The following is a 16,191-nucleotide window of genomic DNA, read 5'->3' as shown; positions in this document are numbered from 1 at the left end:
AGTAAGCCCTAGGTGTAAATACAACTGAGGAGAAATATAAAAGGGACGATCTCCTACTGAAGCCAACCCCCAAAGTGAGAGAACCTCTACAGGACTTCCTATAGGGAAAAGACATGTTCACCATCCTCATTTTTCTCTGTAGCTCATGTTTTCACCTAGGTTGCCAGGTGGATGTTTACTTCCAAAGCAGATGTCTCCTTCCCCCTGCCTGGATCCCACTGGCTGTGGACAGTGTGGCTGCTGGCACACTGTAACACCTGGCTCCCCCCATGATTAATGCTCAGAGCTGTGGCTATGTGGGTGAAATCTGCAGCACTGCCATGTGTGCCTTTATTGTAGTTTCCAGACTATGCAGATACATGTGGTAGAATCTTTATATATACACCTTTGAGATGCACACCTATAAAGGGAATACACCAAAATCTTGTAACCTTGTATCAGTTGTAAATAAGGAATGGCATCTCATGGCTTTTTTTATTCTTTTGAGGGGATTTTATCTATAGGTTGAGCGTGTTAAGGGAGTTTACCTCACTGCAGGTGTACCTAGCACTTTTATTGTGATGGAGCATAGATTGCACCATGATTTCTGAAGAGGCTGCTCTTTAAAGAGGTAAGATACAAAGCAACAAGCACATTCATATAATAGATCATCATTTAAGGTAACACATTCTGCCTGACATGTAGTGTTTTGCACATTTTGAATTGTCTCCTGCCAAAATATTCAGGCCTGCAGGGGGAACCCCTATTGGGAACACAGGACAGATGGATCTGAATCCAGTCATGAAACTCCCTGGGGCCAGCAGTGTGATGTTAATGATCACACCACAGTAAGATGTAAAACATACCTTTGTGCAGCTCAGTGTAAACAGCAACTTTGGTATTATGATGTAAATGAGAAACCAGCAAGAAATGATGTGTGAATGGAAACACAGCAAGGTGCTCTGAGGGAGCAGGAAGCACAGTGCAAGGGGAAATTCTGCACATTGCAAGTGGAGGTAAAATTAAACCCTGGACTCATTTCATTGTAGAGATAAACTTTAAATACTACTTGGGCTGATACAGAAGGGAGGGAACTCACCAAGCTGTACCTAACCTCAGCCAAGGTTCTGGCAGGGCATTGGATAGGTTACCATTAGGCTTGGGTTCCTGGGATCACCCGTTAAGAGCTGGAATATGGGACTGGGTCCAAAGAGAAGATAAAAATCACCAATATACCTTATTCTAATATATCCTATGGTCCACCTTCCTGCTTAAATTAGGGCTGGCTTTGAAGTTAGGCAGTGTTGCTCAGGACTTTGACTGTCTGATTTTCAGGTGTCTCCAAGGGCAGGGATACCTCTCTGGGGAGGCTTGTTCTAGTGTCTGGACAACTTCATGGTGAAAACATTTGCTGTAGCATTATGTAAGTCTGAAATGGCTCCATGTTTGGAGGGCATGAAAGACGAGAACCTGAGAACAGGTGGAAATTAAAGGGACTAGAGGGGCTATCCAGAGATGCAGGATGTGCAGAAATCCCTGGTGCCCCTCTGGAAGTCCTCCCCTGAGTGGGTAATGGCAGCTTGCCTTGGAGATGTGATTTGCATTGGGTCCTGGTGAAACAGAAGGTGCAGTCAGAGAGCCTGGTGTCGCCAAGGTAATTTAAAAATGTGCTGGGCAGCAGGAGTGGTGCTGTGTCTGCTGCTGGCTGTATTGTAACAGTGATGTGCCTCTTTGTCCCAGAGTTCCCCGTCCTCTTCCTCTCATCTCTAGCAAAGGAGTGAAGGGCTTGCTGGGAAGCTGAGCTTGAAGCTAGAGGAGGTCATACTTAACTAACCTCCTGGAGTTCTTTGAAGATATTACTGCCAGGCTAGATAAGGGGAATTCAGCAGTATGCTTAGAGTTTCAAAGAGCATTTCACAAAGTTCCACATCAGAGATTAATAGCTAAGGCAAAAGGTAAAGGAAGAGGAGGTAATAGAGGCTGTTGGATCAAAACCAGCTCGAGGGCAGGTATGAGACAATAAGCACAGATGAAAACTTTTCAAGCTGGCAGAAGGCTGTTCTTGGGACTGTTTCAGGATCTCTGTGATGTGTAATCCAGACAGCACAAAGGTGCCCCACCATGCTCATGTCTCTAAGGCAGCCTGGGTTTGGCACCACCAGCAGCAAAGTGTCCTAGCTAGACCCCCTTCTGACTTCCCAGCCTGATCAGCCAGGAGTCCTTTCATGTCTCTGTTGGGTGGGAGCAGTTGTCATGGTCTGAAGTCACCAGTTCCTCTGGGGCCATGTCACGGGGCTGCCAGCCCTGCTGCACTGCCACGTGTTTCAGAGCAGTCTATTTGCTGAGCCTGCTCCTCAGAAACACTGTGTGCACGTGAAGCTGCTGAGGTCTGAGAAGTTACTCCAGCTTTGCAGTGGGTTGAGGGAAGAGATAATTTGGTGTAAGGTCTTCCCAAGTCTGGGCACAACCTAAGCAGATTCACCAGGGCCAAAATCTCTTCAATGACTCTGCTAACAAATGACAAAATGGAATTAAATGTGCAGAAATATAGAGTAATTAATCTGCAAGCAGTGAATTGGTCTGGGGAATATGCCTTAACAGAGCAAGCATTCAGCAGAGGAATGAAGAGAGGGATTTGATGTGTGTGTGGGGTTAGTTTCTTTTGGAAAAATCCTTGAAACTGTCTGCCTAGATCACATCCGTAGCAAAAGGGCAAGCAAGACACAAGGCTGCATTAATGGAGGGACAGGATAAAATGTAAAAGAGGTGGTGTGTCTATTGCTGGTAAAGGCATTAGCTCCCACCTGGAATATTGTCAGCAGTGTTGGCCACTGCACCAGTGTGTTGTAGCACAAGGCAACCAAGAGTAGCCCTGCAGAACCTGTGCACAAAGGTGAGAGAGCTGGATTTTCCTCCACAGGCTTCTTCCCACTGCATCCATTCATCATCTAAGAGGAAATCTGAGGAGCACAAAGGGTTTCCCTTTAACTCTAACAGATGTTGGGAGTTTTGAAGTCAGTTATATTTTTCTCCAGAGTATTTATTTCTCTCTGTGTTTCTCTTGTTCCCTTCCACCCATTTCTTCTCTTCTTTTACGGTTTCCTCTTTTCTTGCTTCTTTCTGTCCTACCCCAAGCCAGGGGGTTGGTTTGTTTTTCCCTATTACATTGCTTCTCCTCCACCCCTGCCCAGGAAAAGTCAACTCACTTCTGGCTCCTGAAGGAGTCCCATCTCCAGTGAAGGGATTGTTACTTACAGGCTGTGCAGGAGGGTGAAAAATACTTTTTTCCACATAGATTTGGATGAAAAGAAATCAAAGCCATTGCTTTTGAAGAGGAGAAGCTCAGCAATCAAACTGAAGGCAGGGCATGGAATATTACTCAAACTGACCATTGAAACTCTCAGATGTGGCTTTCCTTCTACACTCAAAGGAGTTCACAATGCCATGGCTGTTTCCAATCATGAAAAGTCAGTACTAAAATCTTCCTATTTTTCCCCCTGGTGTATATTCAGAGCAAGTTCAGCACGTTGCTCTGAATTTACCCAGCTATAGAGGACAGCTGATTTCATTTGAGCTGTACAAGAGGCAAGCTTATTTTGCTTTCCCTTGGATTATGGTAAGCTTGTCAATCAATGCCCAGGGCCAGTCCATACAACACAGTTGTGCCAGGTAAGAAATGCACTTGTCAAACTGTCAAAATATCCATTTCTTCTGCTCTTCCCTTAACCAGTCCTGAACACTGAAGGAAGGCTGAGAATTTTAGGTCTGTATGTATGTTGAACTGTAAGGTATAAGTCACAATCATGACAGCACCTTAAATGACAGCAATTAGTATTTCTCAAAACTAGGGCTTTTTTTCCCCTTCATTGACTGATACAGCAATCAACGGACTGATGCACAAAATGATAAAATAGGCCTCTAATAAGAAAAGGAAAACCTATTATTTTCGCTGTTTAAATCCCCTGAAGCAGGATTGGCTATTGCTATAAAATCAGTGGAATTATCCTTGCTATTTCAACTTGCCAAACCAACCTTTTATCCCTTTAAATTCAGGTCTTTAGAGTAACTTGCCAAAATAATCTCTTGGCACCACTGAGGTGAGAATCCACATTGTGCTGCTCACATAACTTCCCTGCTCATAGAACCATTCATCCTGGAAAGATTTTGACTGGGGACTTGTGCTTTTAACCCTTTTAGCTGCTTTTGAAAATACTGCCTTGCTATCTTGTGGGAAAAGATCATGCCATAATGTACCATGACAATGGTGGTTGTGAGGAGTGTAAAGAAACATTTAAATAGAAATTACAGCTAGAAATGACAGCATGTAAGGAAAAATCAAATTACAGGATTTACCTTCCAATTCTTAAGGGCAAAGAAATTTATTTGGCCCTTTTCTTGGATGTAGCTGGGCGAGGGAAAGAAATGCCGAGTCTCATATGATCTTAATTATACGCTCTGGGTGCCAGCAACTTTCAGGGTACATGTGGATTCTTGACTGAGGCTCAGTGTGTGAACTTTGTCACTAGAGGACTGTGTCACACACAGAGCTGGGACAGGAGCCATCATTCACAATTCAAACAAACCCCAAGCCCTTCAGAGATTGAAAAGAAATATTCAGTTAACCATAAAAACCGTGGCACGATTCTCCATACCCTCGTGCCCTTGGGAACAGAAATACTTCAGGCTTCAAGTCAGGCCCTTCTTGTGAGGCTCTTGGACTGGACTGGAACCATCAGCTATTCAAACTATTGTACAAAATCCCGCTCTTTTGCAACTCCCAGCAGTTTTTCTAGACAAGGAGCACTATAATTCTAAGCTATAGATGCAAGTCCACAATTTCACTTCAGAACTTTTCCCTTGATTTCTTGGGTGTCTTGGCAGAGGGTGTTTGGACATGACAGAGCCTGGAGGTCCATGCCTTGCCATGGGACGGAGCTGACAGTGGAGAAAAGGGGCAGGTGCTGGGTGCAGGAGGCTGATTGTTACCAGCTGCAGCAAAAGTGCCTGTTTCCTGTCAAGGTTCAATAAGAAAATCTAGGTGAAAGAGATGATGTTGGGAACATTTCTTTTCTGTAGATACTTGGTCTTTGTGTGTTGACTGAAGGCCTGCAAGACTTTACTTGTCTGGCTGTAAGCCCCTCAATGGGTTTTGTAACAGCCCCTGAGCATGAGAGATGGTGCAGCTGCTTCCATCTTCCCACCTGAGCCGCAGGGGGATGTCACGCATGTTGCACCCTCACCCCCAGGACACATCTGAGTTTGGCGTCACAACGGGAATCTCGTGAGGAGCAGGAAGGTGTCCTTCATGTTGCCTCTAGAACTGAAGTTAGGCCGCTTTCATGTTCCTACCTGAACTGTGTGTGGGAGGAGGAGGGCACACAGGGATATTCTTGAGCTCTTCTGGGATTGCATCCTTAACAGAAAGCATACACAACTGGGGGGGATGTTCCTGTGGCCAGCTGTGTGACAGCAAAATTACTGCTCTCATGATAAGCAATAGAGGTTCTGCTGCTGTTCAGAAATATACTGAAGGTTCAGACCAGAATGAAAATCAGTCCTACACATGGTTGTTCACACTGTGGGCTCTTTGTACTGTCTTCAGGGGGAGAAAGTCTGCTGTGGAAATCCATCATGTCCTGGCAATTTAGAAGAATTAGAGGGAACATGCTTACTTACCTAAAAGAACAAATGCGAACATATGGAGATAGCCTTTTTTTTCTTAACCTTAGGAAGTACCAGCAAAGATTTTCATGTTTGTAAATTGTCATTTTCTTAGAGCAAAGCCTTATGGAAAAGTCAAGGTTTCTTTATGGAAGACGTGATGGAAACTATTACAGCTCTGATCCTCGCTATTGCTAGAAAAAACAGAGGTAGCAGCATAAGAGGAAAGTAAGCGCTAAAGGTCAGCTATGAACCACAGGAAAAATGATGTGGCCTCATCAGAGTTTTCTTTGGCTTCCTGAGGTCCCTACCTGCCCTCAAGAGAGTCCTTTCTTCATTGGCTCCTGTGTGGATCTGTCCTCTGATGGCTGAACAAATTGCTCTTCTCAGCAGTGACCAAACATGAGAATAACAGCTTTTCTCATGTGGATCACATCTGGGCAACTGCTGTCATCTTTCTCTGTCCTGCTTGCTCTAACTCTTGACTTGGAGGGGGGAAGACTGGTGTTTCAATGTATGAAATGCCAGCTGGGATCAAATCAATAACATTGATTTCATCTTGCGCCTCCAAAGAGCTGGGACTTTTCCTTTTAATTTTTTTTCCTGTAGTTCTATTCTTTGCAAAGTAGAAGAGTGAAACAAAGACATTGAGTGCTGCCAGTGGTCCTCAGGCACAGAGGCCAGAGCCAGAGCTGCAGAGCCCTCCATGGGTTTGAATAGCTTCACTCTCACTGGACTAAATCCGGTTTGGATGTAGGAACTTGGTTTTCACTTTTTGGGTTGGTTTGGGTCACTGTTTGTGAGTCCTAACAGGACAGAGTGCCCTTGCTTGCTGGGACCAGCCCTGCAGCCAGCCCAGGGCCAGATGCCCAGCTGGTGAAGGTGACCACATACCTTAACATTAGAGAGTTAGGCCAGGTTACAGTTGCCTATGTCATGTCTCTGTAGGTTTTTTGACACATTATAGTCATGCCTACACTGACTGTTAAAGACAGTCATTGGTGACTTCTTTTGTGACCAGAGCAAGCTCTCTGCAGCAGCAGGTACTGCAGGTTGTTGATGCAGCCCCTTGCACCTACAGAGCAGGCAGCAAGGGTGGGAGGAGGGTCTGCTCTGCTCCCCACTTCTCAGGGCAGTATGGACACAGCCTGTAAATCCTGCTGTGGAGCAGTTGTGGTTTGTCAGGTTAAGGCCCGTGGAGTGGTTATGGATGCTAAAGTAATGCCAAGATCTTCCTATGGACCCAGTAGTTCATAAAGTATCAGAGGGCAGAGCAGGGCAATTCCTAGTAAGGCAACTAAAGTAAAATATAAATGGAAAGATGTAAACTTGATAATCCAAATGAGTTTACTTTCCTTTTTATACGACAGATGTTGTTTGACCTAGGAGAAAGAATAATATTATAGAAATGGAGATCAGTCTGAGGGGAAAAAATAAAGTCATATAAAAATAAACCACAAATAGCAGCTGCTTGAATTGTATTTCTAATATATCAGTGTTGACAGCTCTCTCTGTTCCCCAGTTGAGCCAGGAATCTTATACAAGTGGCTGGTAAAGAAGAGATGAGGAGGGATGCGAGCAGAGGCAACGGAGAGGCAGAGATGATACTGCTTTGTGTCGGTGAGTGTCCTGGGCAGGAACAGCCTTTGGAGATGTGTGAGGGGATGTGGAGGTGTCACTGCACAGCACATGGAGGGGCTCAGGGTCAGAGGCTTTTGCTGTTGGTTGCAGTGAGTAACACTCATCTGCAGTTAGGAACAACAATGTACAGGGTAGAATAAAGAATAGTAAAATAAATAGAATAAAGTAATCCAAACTTGTGTTGTTGCCATAGTCTGAATGCCCATTTGGAGTGAGCTTTCTGTGGAGCATTAAATTGGTGTCCTGTGTTTATCTGTGCCAGATGAGGAGCTGAGCTGAATGTGTAAGGGTGGTGGGTTACATCCTTGGGATGTAAATGCAAAGCAAGTTTCTTACTCTGTAGGCTCAGTCAGTGGAAGAAATACTACCTAGAAAAAAAAAGAATAAAAGATCCTGACTTCTCAGTGCAGCAGCTAGTGGCTTTGGACTGTCAAGACTGGGCTGTTCAGCCAGGAGTGTGTGCCTAGGTTTGATTTGCAGCAAGTGGTAAACACCTCTTCTTTGACAACAAGTGATCTCTGACAGGGGCTTAAGATGAACGCAAAAAAAAAAAAATAAAATTAAGGCATTCCTTCATTGTTTGTGAACAGTTAGGCTGGAACTGGCATGATATGACTGTGAGAAAAACTGGCAGTGCTTTCCTTTGTGTGTGAGGAGCTGTGCCTCGGGCTGTGCGGCGCTGGGAGCCCGGGCAGGCACGGTGCAGCTCCGGCGTCCTGTCCGCAGCGCGCTGTAGAGCAAATAACACATTTTTATTTTTATACAAATGTGCATAACTTCATCCATTTCTTGTGGCTGCTCTGACAGGAAAAGGAAATTTATGACGCACATCACCCATTTATTTGGCACAGGCAGTGTTTATTGCTGAGGGAGGCATTCTCATGGAATTGATTGCACAATTTCCTCCTGGTGTACTGTTTTCAAGTAATATCCCAAGACCTCTGTGTACTAAGATACAGGGACACTTCTTTAAGGCCTGCAGAATACTACAGCAGAGGGGGGAAAAGCCACATAGTGGAAAATAAAATGTAAAAATACAGTTTTAATCACACTGTAAATCTGGGTCTCTCTCCACTCTGCTGGGAGTGTCTGTGGAAACACCCACTCCCAATAGGTTAAAATTCTAGTTTTCTCCATAGAACTAAGAACAGCTTTGTATTTTATCACTGTTTCATTTTCACAGGTATGAAAGGTGGGGGTTTTGTCCTGGGTTACTTGTAGTTCATGCTTTAAGCATGCCTGGATGGTGGACATGTGGTGGGGGGGAGAAATTCTGCACTTTGAAAAAAAAGAGAATGGTATATGCTTAGTGTGATGGTTTGCTGAAAGGGTGGGATTGTTGCCTTTCCCAACAGGCAAAAAGGGGTTGAAACTGTTAATGTCACAAAAGGCAGGATGAGAGGGGTTGTTGCCTTGATTCAAAGAGCTGTGTGACAGCCATACTATGAATGGCACACCATAGAGAGAGAGAAACATCTGTCCTGGAAGAGAACTCTTGGGGTTTTTTTTAAATTTTATTTATTTTTTAATTATTTAATCTGCCCATACACATTCATTTGTACCAAATCTTTGGTATAATAGTTGTCTCATTTGCATTTGGAAAGGCACGGAGTTGGATGCTTGCACACAAATATGTGCCAGGTGATGACACTGGTTACAAGTAATCATGGGCTGAAGATTGCAACCAGAAAATTCAGAGCTCTCTTTTGAAAAGATGACTCAAAGTGCATGGATGGAAAAACAGTGGTGCATGACAGCAGTTCTGGACAATAGATTCTGCTCCCTTCCACTCCATGGGGAATGTCAGTGACAACCCCACACGTATCTGCATGCTGAAGGTACACATTGCTTCTGAAAGTTGCCTGATGAATAACTTTCTTTCTTTCCTGTCTGCCTGGTGAATGGCTCCTCACCTGCTTCACTCTCCTAATTTCCTGGAGGGGAGTTTGGCAGCCAGCACAGCTTTAATTTTGTAATTTCACTTCTCTGGTGTCTCTGTTGGTTTCTGCTAACTTCACAATTATTCTTTCAGGCTCCAGATGAAAGCGATCTCCTCCTAAGCTTCTGTTTTCACACTTCTGAATGGCAGCTTCCTCATCTCAGCCTCCTGATGCTCCTCCTCGGGGCTTGAAGCTGGGGACCAGCTTGAGCCCTGGGTGTGTGTTCTGCAGCTCTCGGGTGTACAGCTGTGGCGTGGGCTGGAGTGGGTGTTTGTTAGCACAGGGGAAGCTCACTGGTAATGGCCTTTTGTATGTACTGACCTCTGAACCAGAAACAAGATTCAAACCTCAGAGGAGACCGGTGATTAATCAAATTGGGGATCAACTGTGACTCAACCTTTAGATTCCCAGCTGAGGTTGTGTCCACGGCTGATTAAAAGAGGGAAATATATTTAGCTATTTACAGCTGTATCTCCCTCTGAAAGAGGACAAGGCACCATGGATAAACATATTTATGTTTGTTAGATGTGCAAATTGTGGTTCCTTTGAAAACCTCACAGTTTATCATAGAGCCTCAGAAAGCACAGGGCTGTTTATTGACACTAGAGGACTTCCCGAGACTGTGCCGTGGCCATCCCTGCTCGGAGTACTTGACACAGGCTGGCACGTCAGCCAGGGAAAAACACCCAGGCATTGCCATCTGCACATGAAAGACTAAAGGTGGCTCCAAGCAGTCCTCTGTAGGAGATAATTTTCCCCCTCAATTAGGTTACAGTTTCTAGATGCTGCACCTCAGAAGCCTTACACTCTTCCCAAGCCCAGCTCTACAGTCAGCCAGTGGTGAACAGAACATACAGACTTTCTATTGCTAATATATTTCAGAGTGCTGTGTGATATTAGCAAACTCCAAATAGCTGTCAGGACCTGAAGGTATTCTGGAACATCCTTTGATGTTACGAAGTAATGCGTTTTCCATATTATTCCTTTGAACACATTATATATGCAAAGTCTAGCACTTCTTATAGGAGAGGTGGAATTATCATACAATAAGATATTTTTTCCTCTAGTTCTTTCATGGCTCATAACATATAAAATTTCTCCTTAAAATCCAGGCTAGGAACTCAAACTTAATTTATACAGTATTGAAAACATTACAGGGCATAAATCAGTTCAATTTTTAAAGTTCCTGCATGATATTTTCAGAGCAGCCAAATTCCTTCATTCGCCTGGACTCCTTCCAAAATTCTGCCAGCGCTCATGGAAATCTAAATAACTTTGGAGAAAAAGCAGGTTTTCTGTGGAGGCTCAGATTACCCTGTCACCCTTCCTCCACTGCAGACAGGCCTCTGATAAACATGGAGAATAGGGACAGGGAAATTACTTCATTACTTCATGTCCTTTTCAATTACAAACATCAAGGAGTCTGAGCCTCCTGCCAGCTCACGCCCCAGACCCTTGCAAATTTGTGGCTTTCAAAAGCCAACAGTTGCATTTCCTTTGCCAGCAGGGATAAGCGATAGAAAGCGAGCAGGGGAGCTCACTTGAATTTTATTTCTGAGTGTTATTTAAAAAGTTTCAAATCTCAGCTCTGTTTATTTAAAGTAGGACTCCAGCTGAAATGTAAGTCTGTGAACTAGAGAAGTGATCAAAACAGGACCGCACCTTCCTTTCTTTTCTGAGAATTAATCACTTACTGGTGGTGTGTTACTGTAATCTTCCTGTGATCACTTAACCTGGAAGTGGTACTTCCAGAGAGCTTTGTGATATTCTCCTGCTGGCATCTTCAGATCTACTATTTGTACCATTCATCTGTTTTCACAGCACATGAGGATAATGCATTTGTTTTCTACCACCTTTGCTTTGTGTTTTGATTTACACCTAAAGAAACAAGTGTATTTTCTTTGATGTAATTTTTCCATTATTGATGAACCAATATTACAAAACCAAGGCTTTTTAAGATCTTACTTAGAAACCTCGTTATTTCTACCAAATAACAAAAAAAGTAAACCCCAGTGTCAGAGCACTGTGGCAGGAGTGAATCTGATTTCCTACTTAAAGCACAAACCATAGAGGCTCGACCTCTGCTCAGTTTTTAGGTTTTTTTAGGCTTAAAGTCACCGAAATAGAAGCCTGTGTTTGGGTTAACCACAGGTGTCTGTGTATAGCTCTGGGAGAGTTTGCTGGGATTATTCTGTTCCTCTTTTTTTACACCATGATTCTGCAGTGTGGGCTCAGGTGACTTGGTACCTCAACTGGCCAGATGTCTGCCCTGCAGTGGTGTTATGTCCTGATCACCTTTGTGATCATCTTTGTGGTCAAGAGAGAGAGAAGGGAGAGGAGGACCTGTGAAAAGGTTGTGGGGTTCTTCAGTGCTTCGCAATTCAGGTTTTGCTTTGATATGAATTCAACAATCCAAACATTCTTGTGAAATGAATCTGCAGTGGGTGTGGGTAGAGCAAACAGGTGATGACATGGAAATCAAGAGGCTATCCAGAAGTTCTCACTACATCTTTTCCCAGCTTTTACTTGTTTCTTACTTGCATATTACTTGAATACCTCTGTTTAAGTCAGTGGGAATTTTTCTAAGTGAAATTGAAGTTGTTACCTAGAAGGTGTGCAGAATCTTTTCGATACCTTCAAAGCTTCATCCCTTGGCTGGAACTCTCCTGGATTCAGGCTCTGTGTGGGTATGTACATGTATGTATGTGTGTGTTTGCTTCTTGATATTCTCTGCTACCTCTTGGGCCATAAATATTGTGTGAACCACAACAGAGGCATGTCTACTGCTGGTATCAGCCCAAGTGTGGAAGTACATAAAACAAAAAAGTACTAAGGAAAAGTTCACCAGACTTGGAAACTCCCAGCTGGCCAGGGAGCTGCCTGGAATGAATGATCTATACCTGGAATAATTTTGTGTACTCACTGACTCCCTAAGATAGGATGCCAAAACTGGTTTTTTGCATAATGTTAAGGTCACAATGATGTAGGTATTTTTTAGTTAATGGAAATTTTGGATGCGCTGTAAGCAATTTTTTCTTTTAAGAAGGAAGACTGCAGATGGACTCTCATTCTATTTGCTGATGTGTAATAAGGAAAGGTGTATCAACCCAAGAATCCTATTGTTGTGACAAATCACGAGAAGGGGAGTAAGACAGTGCCTGCTAAATGTAGCCTGTGCAAATCCAGTACATTCCAAATCCATGGAGTGAAATACTGTTTGGAATAAAATATGATCGAAACATTTCTGGAAATATAACTCCACTGGCTAGTTCCCCACCTGGACTTAGTTTTCATATTGTAGGAGAGTAATTAAATTTTTATTCTTTTTAAATTATAGCCCCCCCCAACCCAATATCAGTTCTCTTGTCTTCCCACTGAAGCAAGCACTGTTAAGCTGCTATAACTTTAAGAGCATGAAAGCAAATGTTGTAAAGAGGTCACTGTAAAGGTCACGCAGCAGGTTTGATGTGTCAGTGGATAAATGATGGGATCACATCTGGAACAGTTTGGTGAATAAATAAAATGTGAAAGCTCATATATCACTGCCCACCTTCCAATCTGTAAGGGAAAGAGAAAATAAATTCTCTAATAACCTTGTAAAGCACATAAAAGATATTGAATAAACTCTTGAAATTTTGTGACTAAAACTGTCTGTATTAAATAATGATTTTAAGAGTGGCAAAAAGCTTGAAATACAGTATGAGTCTTCCTTGTAAAATGTTGTTTTATTTTATGGTTTATTTATTAGACTATACTTGGATAGCTTTGAAAAATATAATTTTGAGTTTAACTATGTGTTATTGAAACACTCTTCCTTTAGATATGTCCCCCAGAGGTATTTTATATTTACACTTAGGGAAAAGAATTTTCAATTTTTATTACACAGTGCTGCATTATTGCTTATACTGCCACTATATTCTGCCTTCTGCAAGTAACATTAATATATGCATATTTTACTGCCATTACCTTCAAAAGGCCTTAGAAAACCCATAGGTCTAAAATGATTTCTCTAAGTTGGTCATTACTGACTACTGAATTAAGATACCAACAGGCTGTATATTGTTTTACTGGGCCATTAATAATAAGCCCCTGTGAGCTGTAAGACAGCAAGCTAGAAACTGAGTAATTTCAGTCACCAAAGGAATGTACAGTATTAATAAAAGGCTCATAGAAACCTGTTCTGGAGTGTGAATGCCTTTGGTGTCTGATGAGGCACCCAAGGCAGGGGGTGAGTTTTGATCTCCAGACTCCTGCAAGCAGCTCCTTGGGACGTGAGTGGCAGTGGCAGGGGCTGGCGTGGCTGCGTGGGGAAGTACCACACGTGTGTAGGAAAACAATACATGCAGATGTGTGATGTACAGTCACTGCCAACAGCTGCAGAGGAGTCTTGGTGCTCGTTTTCCTCCCTTGCACAGGCCATTGCAGTGCCCCAGCTGTGCTCCGAGGCACAGAGCCACGCGTGCCATGCTCTGCTGGAGGCCCCGGGACTGGGCAGGCACTGGGTGCACCCAAACACAGGCTGTGCTGTGGGAATAGCAGACAAATTAGTCATGACGCTCCCACAGTTTTGCTGGGAAGGAAGAGCTGAAACCAGTGCCTAATGTAGTCACGGAGAAAGTGTCGTCAGCTTAATCTGGGAGCAAGAGGGTGAACGCTGTTGTTGGAGGGTATGGATGTAGGAAAGTGTGGAGTGGATGGCTGGAAAACCAAGGTACAGTGGGTAGGCTGTTAGGGCTGGGATAGTTCCTGAAGAAACCTGAAATGTCACCAACTAATGCCTGTTTGTCTCCTGCCTTTCACACGTGCAGTGTAAGGCATTTAGCATCTGAGGTAGATGATGGAACAAGAACTAAAAAAAAAGGATAGGCAAAGTCTAAGCTGGTTATAACCACAAATGTAGCTTTTGTTCTGGAAGACCATGTTACTTGTAACCTTTAACTTAAACTTGGAAATCACAGTTGGTTTTGTGACTTTGCTAAAAATCACTGAAACTGATGCCAGGAAGCAAATCAATGACCTACAAGAACACTTTATTTTCCCAAATAAGATCTTGTTGCACATAGGTCAATCCTGCAATTTCTTCGATTCCTTTATTGAGCTCCACCTTAATGTGGATTTGGTTTCTTGTCCCTGTCAGACAGCTGTTCTAAATATCTTATTCCTTTGATGAGCCGAAACCCCTTCAAATATCCAGCTCATACTTTATAGCCAACTTAGCTCCATTAAATTTTTTGGCAAATACATGGTCATGCAGTCTTTGAAAACAGGCATATTTAATACAGCCTCATGCAGCTTTTTTTTCCTCAGAGGAAAGGTAATTTAACTTACAGAGAGAATTTTATACTTTAGCACAGGTTTCTGATTCCCTGAGCAGAGCATTGAGTGTGTCTGTCCTGCCACGGAAACTTGGGCTTTTCTCTTTCATTTTCCTCTGAAGGATTCTTGTTACTCTAAGGATGAACAGGAGCATGTGAAATACTCCACAGAGAGTGACAGAGCTGGGGCAGAATGTGACACCAGTTCGAAGGCAACAGAGGTTGTAAAGGCAGCAATTTCTTTAGCAGAAACATGATGAGGTGCTGCGTTGAGATAGTCTTGGCCAGTAGCAGTGATCCATGAGTCTCCCTGCAGAAACAAAACTTACTTTTTGCTCAACTTTATTCAGCCTAATTTTTTCTTTTTTTGCAAGCTGAATTCTGTTCATTTAGACCTGGGTCTATCTGAGGGTCTGGGGTTTTCTCTTTTCATTCTATTGCCTTGCCTGAGCCCACTGGCACTGTGGCCATTGATAAACCTTCATGCATTACCTGCTGAGGGGAGGAATGGGAGAACCTCACATTGCAGCTACAAGATTAAATGCTGCCATTGAACCCTGGACAATTTTGTGCCACTAATCTTTTGGTCTGACTAATATAGCTAGATATACTACCCAAACCTTTCAGTGATGGAAATCATGTCTAGATCTGGCAAGCAGAGAAATAAGAAAATGGGGTGATAAATATGTTAGGAAGAACTGTTTTTGATTGTGTATTTGGCAGCTTTTGGAGAATACACATGACTTAGGGATGCCACCTCTATAATCTGTGTTCAGAGAATACTATGGCTGCAAAACAGTGGAACTATGTTTGACCATTTACCGTCCAAATTTCTTATATCTATAGGTAGCAATAGGATGTTATGTAGGAAACTTGCATATGAACAGGGATAATCTTCTTTCTGTGTTGAATTTAACATCCATTGCTTGAATATCCAGTTGTCTTCTAGTTTCTTTATCCAGCCCAGACTTAGGATGGATATGAATTTCTAGCCACATATAGTTGTCCGTGTCTGTGATGCCATTCATGTGAATGTAGAAAAATCTATGTACAATAGCAAATAAAATTAAAGTCACCCAGGGAAATTGAACAGTGTAAAGCAAAGATTTTGCTTCCTTTTCTGGACATGTGAAGTTTTAGTATTGTTGACTTTTTGAGCAGAATTTTTCTTACTAAGAAGACTCTAACCTTTCCCATCAGACCCCAGTCCGAAACAGACCCTTCTATCTCATTGCAGAAACCTGCCTGGAATCGGGGAATCTGCACCCATTAGAGCCTTGGGGAACAGCCCATGAGGAGAAAGGCATGACACAGATGTTGCTTGTGAGATGACTTATGCAGTCACAGAGAAAGCATCTGAGGATGAGTGGCTATCAGAAGCTCAGTTTTTGTTACCAGCTGATGATTTTGTCACTGTCTGCTTCAGAGGTGCAACCTCTACTTTCAGCAGGCAACATTAACCTGTGAGAAGGTTTGTGGCTCTGGAGCTAGCCAGAGTTTCAACCCTCAGCTGAGAGCCAAGGCTGCACATTTTGCATCCAAGACCCCCAGGCAGACCCTTCATTCTACCTCATCTCGCAGCTGCAGAGTGAGGCATAACCCAGCCTTAAATGAAGTGGTTCAAAGTCCATAAATTAACCTTTGCAAGCCTGAAT

At 43.2% G+C, this 16,191-nt stretch overlaps 1 long non-coding RNA gene across 1 annotated transcript; it reads left to right on the top strand.

Annotated features, from left to right (window-relative positions):
• The first annotated feature begins 493 nt into the window (after window positions 1-493).
• LOC108497208 lies at window positions 494-12,677 on the top strand. Its single transcript, XR_001874713.1, has 5 exons — window positions 494-610; window positions 5,756-5,881; window positions 7,163-7,260; window positions 8,886-9,119; window positions 9,314-12,677. It is a non-coding gene; the product is annotated as an uncharacterized LOC108497208 (long non-coding RNA).
• Window positions 12,678-16,191: the final 3,514 nt, after the last annotated feature.

This window comes from Lepidothrix coronata, unplaced genomic scaffold (assembly GCF_001604755.1).
Source record: "Lepidothrix coronata isolate B3197 unplaced genomic scaffold, Lepidothrix_coronata-1.0 Scaffold2, whole genome shotgun sequence".
Lineage (NCBI taxonomy): Eukaryota > Metazoa > Chordata > Aves > Passeriformes > Pipridae > Lepidothrix > Lepidothrix coronata.
This window is presented reverse-complemented; position numbering and strand designations above follow the sequence as displayed.